Genomic DNA, 12,005 nt, shown 5'->3' on the forward strand with positions numbered 1-12,005 from the left:
ACGTGTCCTGGAGGATCGTGCCGCAGCCGAAGTCGATGAGCTTCGCCTCACCCGTGGCCAGGTTGACGAGGACGTTCTCGGCCTTGATGTGGGGGTGCAGGACGCCGCGGCTGCTGCAGTGCCCCATGGCCCCCAGCACCTGGCGGAACAGCCCCCGCGCCACGGGCTCCGTCAGGAACCGCCGCTCGTGCAGGAAGTACCAGAGGTGCTGACAGCGCTGCGGACGCTCCATGAGCAGCTCGAAGCCCTCGGGCACCTCGAACCAGTCCAGGAGCCGCACGAAGCCAGGCCGTGACACCATCCACAGCAGCGCCAGCTCCAGGGGCACAAGGGCGCCCTTGCGCTGCGGGGGGACCGCGATGCCGTCAGCGGGGCCGATGCTGCGCCGCGCCTCGGGCAGCCCCTGCCCGGCCCCGCCGCGGCTCGCCATGGCCCGGCCCGGGGCGCTGCGCGGCCCCCGCTCACTCCACGCTCGCTGCCCTCGCAGCGTTCCGGCTGCCGCCCTGCCGGGCCTAGCTTCATCCCCGCCCGGCACGCCCCGCCAGCTCCTCCCGCTGGCCCCACTCACTCCCCAGCCGCGCCCACTCCGAGATGTGCTCCCGGGACACTCGCTTGATGGCCGCCTGCGAGCCAAGGCCAGCGGCGGGCTGAGCTCGTCGCCCACCGCCCGCCGCCGCCCTCCGAGCAGGCCCCGTCTCTTCCCGGGGCGCCATCGGCGAGGCGGGGACCGGAGTAAACGCTGCCGCAGCCGCCGCTGCCCAGCAGCGGGCCCTGCTGCTAGAGCTGCTCTAGGGGAGGCCTCTCCGCCCATGCGGGTGGCACCGCGCTGCCGCTCTTCTGCCCGGGGCACCCGCCCGCCCGGCGCGCTGCTGCTTGCCGAGCCGCCCCGGGCTGCGGCGGCTCGGGGCCGGCGGCCGAGCTGGCGAGCAGTGGAGCTCGGAGCGGGGCAGCTGCCGGACACGCTGTCAGCCACGGGGCGGGAGCCGGGCGGCAGCGGGGCGGCTGCGGGCAGAACCGTGGCAGGGGCTTCGTTCGGGGCCGGGGCCTCGGCCGGGGCTGGGCCAGAGCCCGCACCAGGCGCAGCCAAAAGCCAGCACTGCTCCGCCAGCACCAGAGCGAGCGGCTCTTCCAGCGGCACCACAGCCAGGACGGAGAGAGCCCGGCCGAGGCAGAACCACGGTGGGCCGGGCAGAGGCGGGCACGGGGCGGCCCCGCCGAGGGGCGCCTTGCGGGACGCAGCATCAGCCAGGCTGGGAGAGGCGGAACACGGACGGAACGGCACGGGATGGGAGTAGAGTGAGTGTGAGAGGGAGAAGGGGATGCGGAGCGAGTGAAAAGTCAAGCGGAAAACCAATCAAGAGAAGCGCTGCTGCTGTTGCTGCCGCTGCTGCGGAGCCGCCGGAGCTCGCGGCCGTTCCTCCGTTGCCCCCGCAAACCCAACGGAGGAGCCGCCGCGCACCCCAAGGAACGAAAGAGAGAAACAAACAAATCCCACCCCAAAGTCATTCCTATTAGAGAAGTAACCAAAGAAAACAATGTAGCAATAACAAAGAGTGTTGGCTTCTGGCTTCTTTCTTCTTTGCATGAGACCAAGCATTTCATGGGGAACAATTGCCTCTTCTGACAATTTTGCCAGAGTGGACTGGAGCAGAGCATTTACTTTTCAAGTAGAAAAGGGAAATCGTGTCAGTAATGTCATCTCTTTTCATCCTCTGTTGACACAGTTGCAGGCTGCCAAAAGACATGGTCTGCAGTGTGGAACTTGGGGCCAAGTTTCTTTTTCTGCCAGAGGATGAGGAGGGGAAGTATCGCAGAATCATGGAGTCGTGGCATGGTTTGGCTTGGAAGGGATCTGGAAAATCCCATGGCTGCAACCCCCCTGCTGTGGCTGGGGACCCCTTGCACTGGACCGGCTTGTCTAGAGCTCCATGCAGCCTGGCCTTGAACACTGTCAGGGATGGGACATGCCCACCTTCTCTGGGCAACCTGTTCCAGGAGAGCCTTTTTTCTGAATCCCTTACCTAAACCTAATCTCTCTCCATTTGGATCCATGCTCCCTTGTCCTGTCCTTGCCTGCCCTCGTACAAAGTCCCTGTCCAGCTTTCTTGTGGGTTGCCCTCAGGTACTGGAAGGCCACAGCTGGATCAAGGCTGGGTCTCTTTCCCAGGCTGAAGAAGCCGAGCTGTGTCAGCCTTTCCTTGCAGGAGAGGAGCTGCAGCCCCGGCACCATCTGGGTGTCCCTGCTGGGCCCCTGCTGCAGCGTGTCCACGTCCTTGCCGTCCGTGCCGGGGAGCCCGGCAGAGGCGGAGGCAGCGCTGCAGGTGCAGGGTCAGCGGCGGGGAGGAGACCCGGCCCTGGCAGCGGCTCCGGGAGCAGCGATCGGCGCTGGGCCGCCCGCACTGCAGAGAGCCGGGGCCCTTGTGCCTGCCCTTGTGCCCAGGGCGCCTTTCCCCGCCGCCCGCCCGCCCGCCCGCTCGGGGGAAATGCCCCCTGTGCCGCCCCTCAGGGCCGCCCCTCGCCGCTGCCCCGGGGCTCCCGGCGCCGCCTGGAGGGGCCCAGGCCTCGGCCTCACCCTGCTCAGCCCGAGGCCTGGAAAAGCTGATTCAAACACCCACCCAGAAAGTGCCCCAGGATGCCAAGGTCAATCTTTTGTCACCAGCACGGCTTTGCTATCAGAGTCTGGACGGGAGTAGAAAATCACCAGGGGAAAAGAGCATGAACAAGTTCTGCCTTGGCACTACCTCAAGCTGTGGGGTACCAGTTGTTGGTTTCACTGGCTCTGGATTGAAGGCACTTGAGACAGTAATTCATGTTCAGACTCAAGTGTTTATTATTTCTTATCAGTAAAACAGCCTCATTACTGGGAGTTCAGCAGCTTTTCATTAGAAGGCACAAAATGGCCAACAATCTCTTGTTCCAAGGTCTTTTAAGACTAAACTATCCAATTAAGAACTGACACCTAGATTATTTTCCCTTTAAACCCAATAACTGATCCCAAAGAGCCTGCAATGTGGAGTTTCTGCCCAATTACAAAAAGCCACCCAAACGCATGAAGAAGAAGGAAGAAGCATGAAGAAGAAACCCAGGACAAAACACTGTGCCCTCCATTTTGCTTCCATCCACAACATACTAAAAATCCCAAAACCTCAATTTCTCAGAGTCAGAGTGGACCAAAGCCCAAAAACTGGAGGTGATAAGAATGGACTAAAACCACAACCAAGGAATCTGCATTGCCCTGAAATACCTTTCCCCTTACATCAGCCTGGTGCATATTCATAGACCCTCATGCATACCCATAAACTACTTTACATATTCCAGGAATGATTTTACATGGCCCCTCCTTGGGTCTGCCTTTTCAGAGCATGTGTGTTTCTTGGCTGTGGTTTTGGCTCCTTCTCTTTATCACCTCCAGTTTTTGGGCCTTGGTGCACTCTGCCTTCAGACGGGGAGTGCTGATAGTTGGCAGATCTGTACAGGTGTCCTCATCCTGGGTGCACTGGATGTTATCCCATCCAAGCAGGCAGTTTAACACAAGCAGCCTTTTCACAAGCTTAATTAACAACAGAAATAAAAACTTATAACAAAGTTACTTTAAAAAACAGTCCCAGCCCATATTTGATCCCAGTCCAGTTGATCCCAGTCTGTGTGGTCCTGATCCATATGGTCCCAGCCTGTGCAGCCCCAATCCAAAGGATCCCAGCCCATATTTGATCCCAGTCCGTATTTGATCCCAGTCCATCTTTGATCCCAGCCCATATTTGATCCCAGTCCGTGTGGTCCTGCACACACTCCCAGGGTCTGGAATTCCAGTTCCCAGCAAGGAAAAAATGTTCCTGCCCTTGAACTTCCTTCCTATCCCCTCAACAAATTGCAATAAAATTATAAACAAAGAAATAATAATTGAAATTAAATAAATTATAATAAAAAAAATCTCAACTCTTCTTTACAATACTCCAACTATGATTTAACTCAAACCAAAAATAAGTATTACTATAATATTACCAATGTATATAAATAAACAAATTATATATCAAGAAATACCTTTTGAAAATTTTAACTCGATGACTAATGTACTTTAGATAAAAAATCTAAAGAAACAAACAAGCAATCTAACACCTCTTAGTTAAACAATTCATATTACAAATATACTAAACACAAAACCAAACACCACTATAATTTCTCAGACATTTCAACCAAACAATTAAACTTTAATAACATCCTTAAGTACTCTTGAAAAATTAAAATTATTTTTAAAAAATTAATTGTGTGTGGGTGGTTTTATTTCAATATTGGTTTTTGGATTGTTTGGGTTAGATGATTTAAAAAATGGGATTTTTATAGGAATTGAATCAGCTGAGAAGGTGGCACTCTGCAAACAGAACTGACTGAAAATGAACGGGACAGAAATCAGTAACTCTGAAAGTTTTATTTGCTATCAAATACATCCTACACAATCCTCATCCCATTGCTTCAAATTAGGATCCCACTTCTCCCAATCTCCTTCCAACCCCATCTCACCCTGGTGGGTGTGGAATGGATTGAGTTTGGCCTGGTATTGAGTTTTCTTGAGGAGGGAACAAGGAATTTGAGGTAGGATTGAGCCTTTTGGGGTTACGACTCAGTTATTTTCAGTGGGATTTGAGTGGTTTTGAGGTGACAGATCCATCCCTCTTGGATTTTGGAGTAGAGAGAGAGGGAGAAGAGAAAAAAATTCAGGCCAAACCAAAGGACAAACAGCCAGGAGTGTTCCCAACATGGATCACAGGGAATGTGAGTGACCAGGGCTGTGCCCAAAGTGCCTCCTCCAGTGGGGGATGGAGCTGCAGCAGCGCACGAAGCTCTTCCCGCACTCGGGGCACTCGCAGGGCTTCCCTTACCGGTGCCTCCGTTGGTGTTGGGTCAAGTGAGAGCTGCTGGAGAAGCTCTTCCCACACTGAGGACACTCGTAGGGCCTCTCCCCTGTGTGGATGCGCCGGTGCCTGACGAGGTGGGAGTTGTACTTGAATCCCTTCCCGCAGTCTGGGCATTGGAAGGGCCTCTCCTCTGTGTGAATCCGATAGTGCTGGAGGAGATGGGAGCTGGTCTGAAACCTCTTCCTGCATTTATCACACTCGTAGGGCCTCTCCCCTGTGTGGATGCGCCGGTGCTTGACGAGGTCAGAGTTGTGCTTGAATCCCTTCCCACAGTTGGGGCATTGGAAGGGCCTCTCCTCTGTGTGACTCTGATAGTGCTGGAGGAGACTGGAGCTGGTCTGAAACCTCTTCCCACACTTGGAGCACTCATAGGGTCTCTCCCCTGTGTGGGTCCTCTGGTGCCTGATCAGGTCGGAGCTCTGGCTGAAGCTCTTCCCACACTCCCCACACTCATAGGGCCGTTCCCCAGTGTGGGTCCTCTGGTGGCTGATCAGGTTGGAGCTCCACCTGAAGCTCTTCCCACACTCCCCACACTTGTAGGGCCATTCCCCAGGGTGGATCCTCTGGTGCTTGATCAGCACGGAGTTCCACCTGAAGCTCTTCCCACACTCCATGCATGTGTGGGGCTTCTCCCCATCATGGAGCTGCTCATGGAGCACCAGCTCTGAGCTCTGGCTCCATCTCCGGCCGCCTTCCCAGCCCAGGCTGGCTCTTTCCCTCTCAGGTCCCCGCCATCTGCGTTTGCAGCCCCTCCTCGTGTGGCATCTCCGGGCCTTTTCCTCCCCGTTGGCTTCCTGCGCCGTGGAGCCGCTCAAAACGGCCTCTGCCACCAGGTTCTGCCGCGGGCATTTGTCCTCCCTGCTCTCCATGCTCAGCTCCTGCTCTGGGCGAGGACGGACAAGGACAGCATGGGATTTGCCTCCGTGCCACAGGCAAGGGCAACCAGATCCCCCCAGGCCGTCTCTGGGGACGCAGTGCCCCCTCTTGGCTCTCCCCATTTCGGGATGGCGGGGCTCTTTGGGCTCCCGGGCTCCCTTCTCCCCTCATTCTCTGCTCTGGGCTGCAGCGGCTCCAAGGAGTCCCCCCTGCCCCTCTCCAGGCTCTTGAGGCTCCCGCCAATGGCGGCGCTCCCCCCTCTCTGGCCTCCCCACTTTGGCCTCCTGGGGCACACAGGGCTCTGCTCCTCCAGGCTGCCTCTGCCGGCAGCCGCCACCGCCACCCCCCGATGTCCCCCCGAGGGGCCTTTTCCGCTCAGCCTTGGACTTCTTCATTCTCCAAACATCCCCCTAAAAACCCAACCCAGGGACCCCCCGGGATATCCGGGCCGGGCTCCCCCTGCCCGCTCACCTGTGCCATGGGGGGGGGGGCGATGATCCCCCAGGTGGGGGCTGCGAATTCAGGCAGGGCTCGAGACCGCGTGGTTCCCTCAGCTCAACCTCGATCCACCCCTCTCCCTCCTCTTCCATGCCCGCTCCTCCTCCTCCTCCTCGCTAACCCCACCTCCTTCTCCTTCTCCCCTCCTCCTCTTCCATAGCCCCATCTCCCCCTTCCTAACCCCGCCTCCTCCTCCCCCTCCATCCCTGCCCTCCTCCTCCTGCTCAGCCTTGATCCACCTTCGTCCCTCCTCTTCCTCTCGCTCCTCCTGTCTTATCTCCACCTCCTTCTTCTCCTCCATCCTTCCTCCCTCTCCTCCTCCCCCTCACCCTGCCTCCTTCACTGCTTTCTCCTCCTGCTACTCCTCTTCCATCCCCCCTCACCCTCCTCTCTGTTATCTCCACCTCCTTCTCCTCTTCCATCCCGCCCCTTCCATCCCTTCTCCTTCTCCTCCTCCTCCATAACCCCTCCTCCTTCTCCTCCTTCCATCGCTGCTCTCTCTCCGCCTTCATCCCTCCCCCTGCTCCTCCCCCCTTACCCCGCCTCCTTCTCCCCCTCCATCCCTGCCCTTCCCTCCCTCCTCCTCCTCCCCCAGCAGCAGCCACACCCTCGGTGCCCCGTTCCCGCAGCCCTCGCAGCCCGCGGCAGCAGCGGCCATGGAGCCGGGCCAGGTCGGCATGGGCAGCGCGGGGCTCTCGGCTGCTCCCAGCCGCTGCGGGCGGGGGGAACCCGGCCCGGGCCAAAGGAGAGGCAAACTGGGCAAACTGGGGGCACATCACAAAGCTAAGGATGCAGCAGAAAATGGAGCTGAAAGAGTTAGTTTAATATTAACTCCAAACGAGGAAAAACTGGAAATTCCAAAGTTTAGGGAAGCCGAGAAAAAAGAATTAAACAAGATAGGAAATGAACAAGATAAATCAGGGAAATAGAAACTTCTACATGACTTAATAAAATGTGCTTACTAGGAAAATATTTGAAGACGTGCATCAGAAACCCCACTGGCGTACTCAAGCTTTGTGTGATCATTTTTTAAGGAATTTTGGGTGCACTGGGATTTTTGGTGTAGCAAAGCAAGTCACTGAAAGATGCTTAATTTGCCAAAGGATAAATAAAAAGGTGATGAGAAAAACAACATTAGGAGGTCATGAGTTAGCTCGTCGACCATTTCAAAATATCCAAGCAGAAGTTTAGATTTGTTAGGTTCTGGATTTATTTGGAAAAAAACCCATTTAATCTAGAAGAAAGAGAAGATGCCATATGTTAGACAGGAGATTTTAGGAGAATAAAAATCTTTGAAGTATCAGAAACACCCGAGGAAAAAACCAAGAAAATAAAAAGGGGAAATGAAAGGGAGGGGAACAAGAGGAAAAGTCAGAAAGAGAGTGGGATCCTCTGCAGCTCTTGCCCCCTCCGTTGGCGGCCGAGGCGCCTGTCCCGGGTCCCGGCTCGCTGCCCGCCTCAGCTCCGCCTGCCCCGGTTTCCATCCCAGGTGCGGGCTCACTGCCCAGGGCAGCTCCACCTGCCCCGGCGCTGGCGGTGAATTTGTGTGCCCTGGCCCCACTGCCCGGCCCGCGGCCGCTCTGCCGGCCATGCTGGGGAAGATGGGGTTGCTCTGTCCTGCCGCGTGGGCCGAGGTCACCGCGCCGACCGCACCGAGGGCGGGTCCCAGCCATCCCATCCCCGGCTGCCCTGCCCGTGCCAGCTGCGCTGGGCAGCGCCGCTGCTGCTGCCGGGGTCTCCCACCTGCCTTTTCTCTGCCGGGAGCTGCCGGATCAGCCGCCAGAAGCCATGTGGGGGCTGCCCACGCTCCGGCTCGGCCTCCACGGGAAGATCCCCCTCTGGCGATTCCGGCAGCAGACCCTGCCCACACTCCGACCGAGCCTCGGCGGGATATCCTCCCCTGACCCCTCCTGCTCTGAGTTACGTCCCCTTGGTAACCACAGCTCCGGCTGTTCAGGGAAACGCCCTCTCTCTACAGGAAGCACCTTATCGAAACACGAGGAGCTCAGTTAAAAGGCAGCCCTCTCCAAATTCTTTCCCAAAACACGGGAGAAAGGCTACAGAAGGTAAAAAAGTGAAAGAGTTAGATGAAGGGATTGCTCTATTGCCGTTAAGAGAGGTTCCCATGGCAGGGATGCGCTGCCCCGCCCCGCGGGAGCCACCGGCGCCCCTGCCGGCCGTGCCCGGAACTGCACCCAAGGGGAAAGCGCCGCGGCCGAAAGGCCGGGACCGGCTCCGGGCTCTGTTTGTTGGCACTGCCGGAGCTGTTGATACACACTACTATTATTATATTATACACACTAGTAAAGAACCTTTATTCCTAATCCCATATCTTTGCCTGAGAGCCCCTTGATTTCACTATCCTAAAAATTAAGAGGGAGGGGGTTTGCATTCTCCATTCCAAGAGAGGCTTTTTCTGCCTTCCCAAGCAGACACCTGTCTTGTAAAGCAAGACAAGCACCCACAGGCACTGAGGGGGGCTGCAGGAGGGGCAGAAGAAGGCCCTGCAGCACTTGGGCACAAAGGCCCAGCAGGTGAATGCAAGAAGGGAGCAGCAAAAGGCCAAGCTGAAGGCAAAGGCCAGGGCAGAGCTCCTACAGCCCCTGAGGGATCAGCCCCAGGGCCCAAGGGGGCCCCAGCACCCAGGGCACGGCTCGGCCACAAGCACCCGGCAGAGGCATTGCCCTCCTCGGCAGGGCACAGCCCACCCAAACAGCCCCTGGCAAGGAATCAGGGCTCCGGCTGCAGGGCACAAGGACACTGCAAGCAGAGACAGCAGCACCCTCAGGACCAGCAAGTCCAGCCCGTGATGGACATGGATTGGCAGGGCTGTCACAGCTCCCATCACACCAGGGACCCTCCACACTGGAGCCCTTGAGAACATTCAGGTGGGTCTGCATTGAGAGGAGGCATTTTCTGATGGACACAGGGGCCTCTCAATCTGTTCTGAATCTTAGACCTAAAGGGGAAAATAGTAAAGGAATATTTTAATTTTTAAGGGAATGAGAGGGAAAGATGAGCAGGTATGATTTGTTCAACCACTATTAGAAGCTGTGGGGGATAGGTTTGAAATAAATGAATTTCTTTTTCTTCTTCCTGTGATTGTAATTAACTAGGAAGGAATTTGAGAGCTGGATTTTAATACTGTAAAAAGGGATACAGAGGCCAGTTCTGTTGTACCTCTGTGTCAAAAGTCTGACAAGGCCTATGCTGAAGTGAACCCAGAAGTGTGGGCAGCCCCAGGGAAATACAGAAAATTAGATATGGAGCCTCTACAAATTAAAGCAACCAGGACAAGCACTACCCTGTTCCAAGAGAGGGAAGGAAGGGCTCACAGCCTGGTATTGAGTCCCTGTTAAAGGCAGGGCTTTTGGAGCCAAGGGTGTCTCCCTACAACACTCCTATCTTGCCAGTCAACAAACTGGATGGATGGACACAAGGAGGAAACACAGAATTTTCAAGTGTTAAAATTAAGATTAACTGAGGCGGCTGCCCTGGGCCTTCCAGACAGGGAAAAAGAATTTGAATTATAGGTGGACGTTAAACAGGGTCTTGCCAAAGGAATTCTTGTGCTAAAATGTTTAACCCAGTGCCTAGAGAGCAGCCTCATTGTCTGCAGAATTGTGCAGCCACAGCTTCCATGGGAGCAGAGGCTGAAAACTGATGACAACAGGAGGATCTCCTAGAGTTCAAGTCTGGCATCAAGTTAAAGCTTTGACAACCAAAAGAGCCTCTCAATGGATGAGCAGGGCTCGGTGATTACAGTATGAAACTTGTTCAGTGGCACAGGAGGATTCAGAACTGAGGACAGGGCAAGGGTTTAACCCAGCCTCCTGTTTGAACAGCCTGGAGAGGGGCTGGCAAGGAACCCAGGACTGCACTCAAGGGACAGAGCTCCCGAGCCAGGCTGGGAGAGATTGATGGGACATTCCCTGGCCTGAGGGAGACAATGTGTTTGTGGATGGCTCTGCAAGGGCAGCAGAAGGGAAAAGAGCTACAAGACAGGCTGTTATTAAGGAAGGGGAATCAGACCAAGCGCAGGTCACCGGCCCATGCTCAGCTCAACCCGCGGAGCTGTGGGTGCTTGTAAGAGCCTGGCACTGAAATGCCCTGAGCAGGAAGGCTTCAAAATCTTCTGCTGACACCATGGCACCTAACAGGGGGGCAAAAGCAATTCTGACTGCTTCAGCAAGCACTGGATCACTTATTAACCTATTGCTAAAACAAATAATTCAAAGATAATGGATTGTGGAAGCAATAGATTCAGATGGGGAACTCATTTTACAGGAAAGACCCTTCAGGGGGTTATGGCAGCTTTAGGAATACAATGGGACCTCCATAACCCCTGGCAAGCCCAGAGCTCGGGTTGGGTAGAAAGAATGAATAGGGAAATAAAGAAACACCTTTAGAAGCTGGAGATAGAAACCAAGATGCCATGGGTACAGCTTTTGCCATTGGCCTTGGCAAGAAAAAGAGCCAGACCCAAGGCAGATATTCAATTATCTCCCTTGGAATTCATGTCTGGAATTCCTTACCTGGGCAATTCTCCACCTAGTGCAGGGTGGAAATAAGGGATGTAAATGTAAGGCAGGCTGTAGCCAGAATCCTGTCTCCTGTGGAATCTCTCCCCCAGGAAGCTGGGCTGGCACAGAGCCTGCCCTGGGACTTTGCTGTTGCCAACACCCAGCCAGGCCATCGGCTCCTGCCTAAGGAGTGCAAAGCAGCACCACTGGTGGCCAAGGGGCCCACGCCAAGTGTCCCTGAGGCCAGAAACAGCCGCCAGCACAGCTGAGCACGGGGGGACCCCTCAGCCTGGCCTCAGGGGCTCTGAAGCCCCGGAGATTTGCACTTCCCGCCCGCAGCAGGACCATGGGAGCCGCCCTGAGCCTGCCCTGAAGGCAACGCAGCAGCAGCCAGGGCTCCACAGCGGGCCAAGCCCCTGGGCCTGCCCACAGATCCTCTGCTCAAACCCTCGGGAATCCTGGCCACCCTCCCCTGGCACCTCCAGCCACTGCGGCCAAGCCTCGCTGCCGCTGCTGCAGCTCCAGCGCTGGCTGGGCCTGCACTGCCACAGCTGCTGGGGAGCACCGCGGCACAATTCCACCCTGGGGCTCACTCACACCCACACTCTGGGCTGCCTGCGACTGCACTGCTGCAAAATGTACCCATCCTGCTTCTTTTAAATCTTATTTCTCTGCTCAGAAAGGTTTCTCTACTCAAAGGTTTGCCTTTGGGAAAGAAATTTTAAAGGTTTTATTTAAGGGGTTCCCAGTCTGTTCGGATGTTAAACTCATCTCCACCACTCAATGGAGACGAGTTTAACATCCGAACAGACTGGGAATAGCCCAAAAGACACCCACAGAGATAACGACCAGCAACAAAACATCAACGCCCCGCAGCAAACAGCAACCAACAGCTACCCCAGACACTGCCCCCGCACAGCTGGAGACACCTGGTCTGGAAAAGGCTGAGAAGGAAATCCAGGAGTGTGGGCGGAATTCACAGCAGAGGGGAAGAAATCCGAGTCTAATAGGAAACCAAACACTAAAAACTTACACGACTTGGAAGCAATGAGTATTAAAGCAGTGGATTTAGATTGGTTCAGACTACGTAAAGTTTAGGAAAAATCGAGTAAAACTGACATGTCATGGAATGATTTTTTCTGCACAGCCGGGCTATGTGTGGATGAAATTATTTCTGTTGCCCATCCTGGCCAGA

At 55.6% G+C, this 12,005-nt stretch overlaps 1 pseudogene; it reads right to left on the bottom strand.

Moving 5' to 3' along the window:
* Window positions 1-4,553: 4,553 nt before the first annotated feature.
* Window positions 4,554-12,005, bottom strand: part of LOC143696049 (uncharacterized) — a 79,555-nt pseudogene continuing 72,103 nt past the window's right edge.

The sequence above is a fragment of the Agelaius phoeniceus genome, chromosome 28, assembly GCF_051311805.1.
Source record: "Agelaius phoeniceus isolate bAgePho1 chromosome 28, bAgePho1.hap1, whole genome shotgun sequence".
Taxonomy (NCBI): Eukaryota; Metazoa; Chordata; class Aves; order Passeriformes; family Icteridae; genus Agelaius; species Agelaius phoeniceus.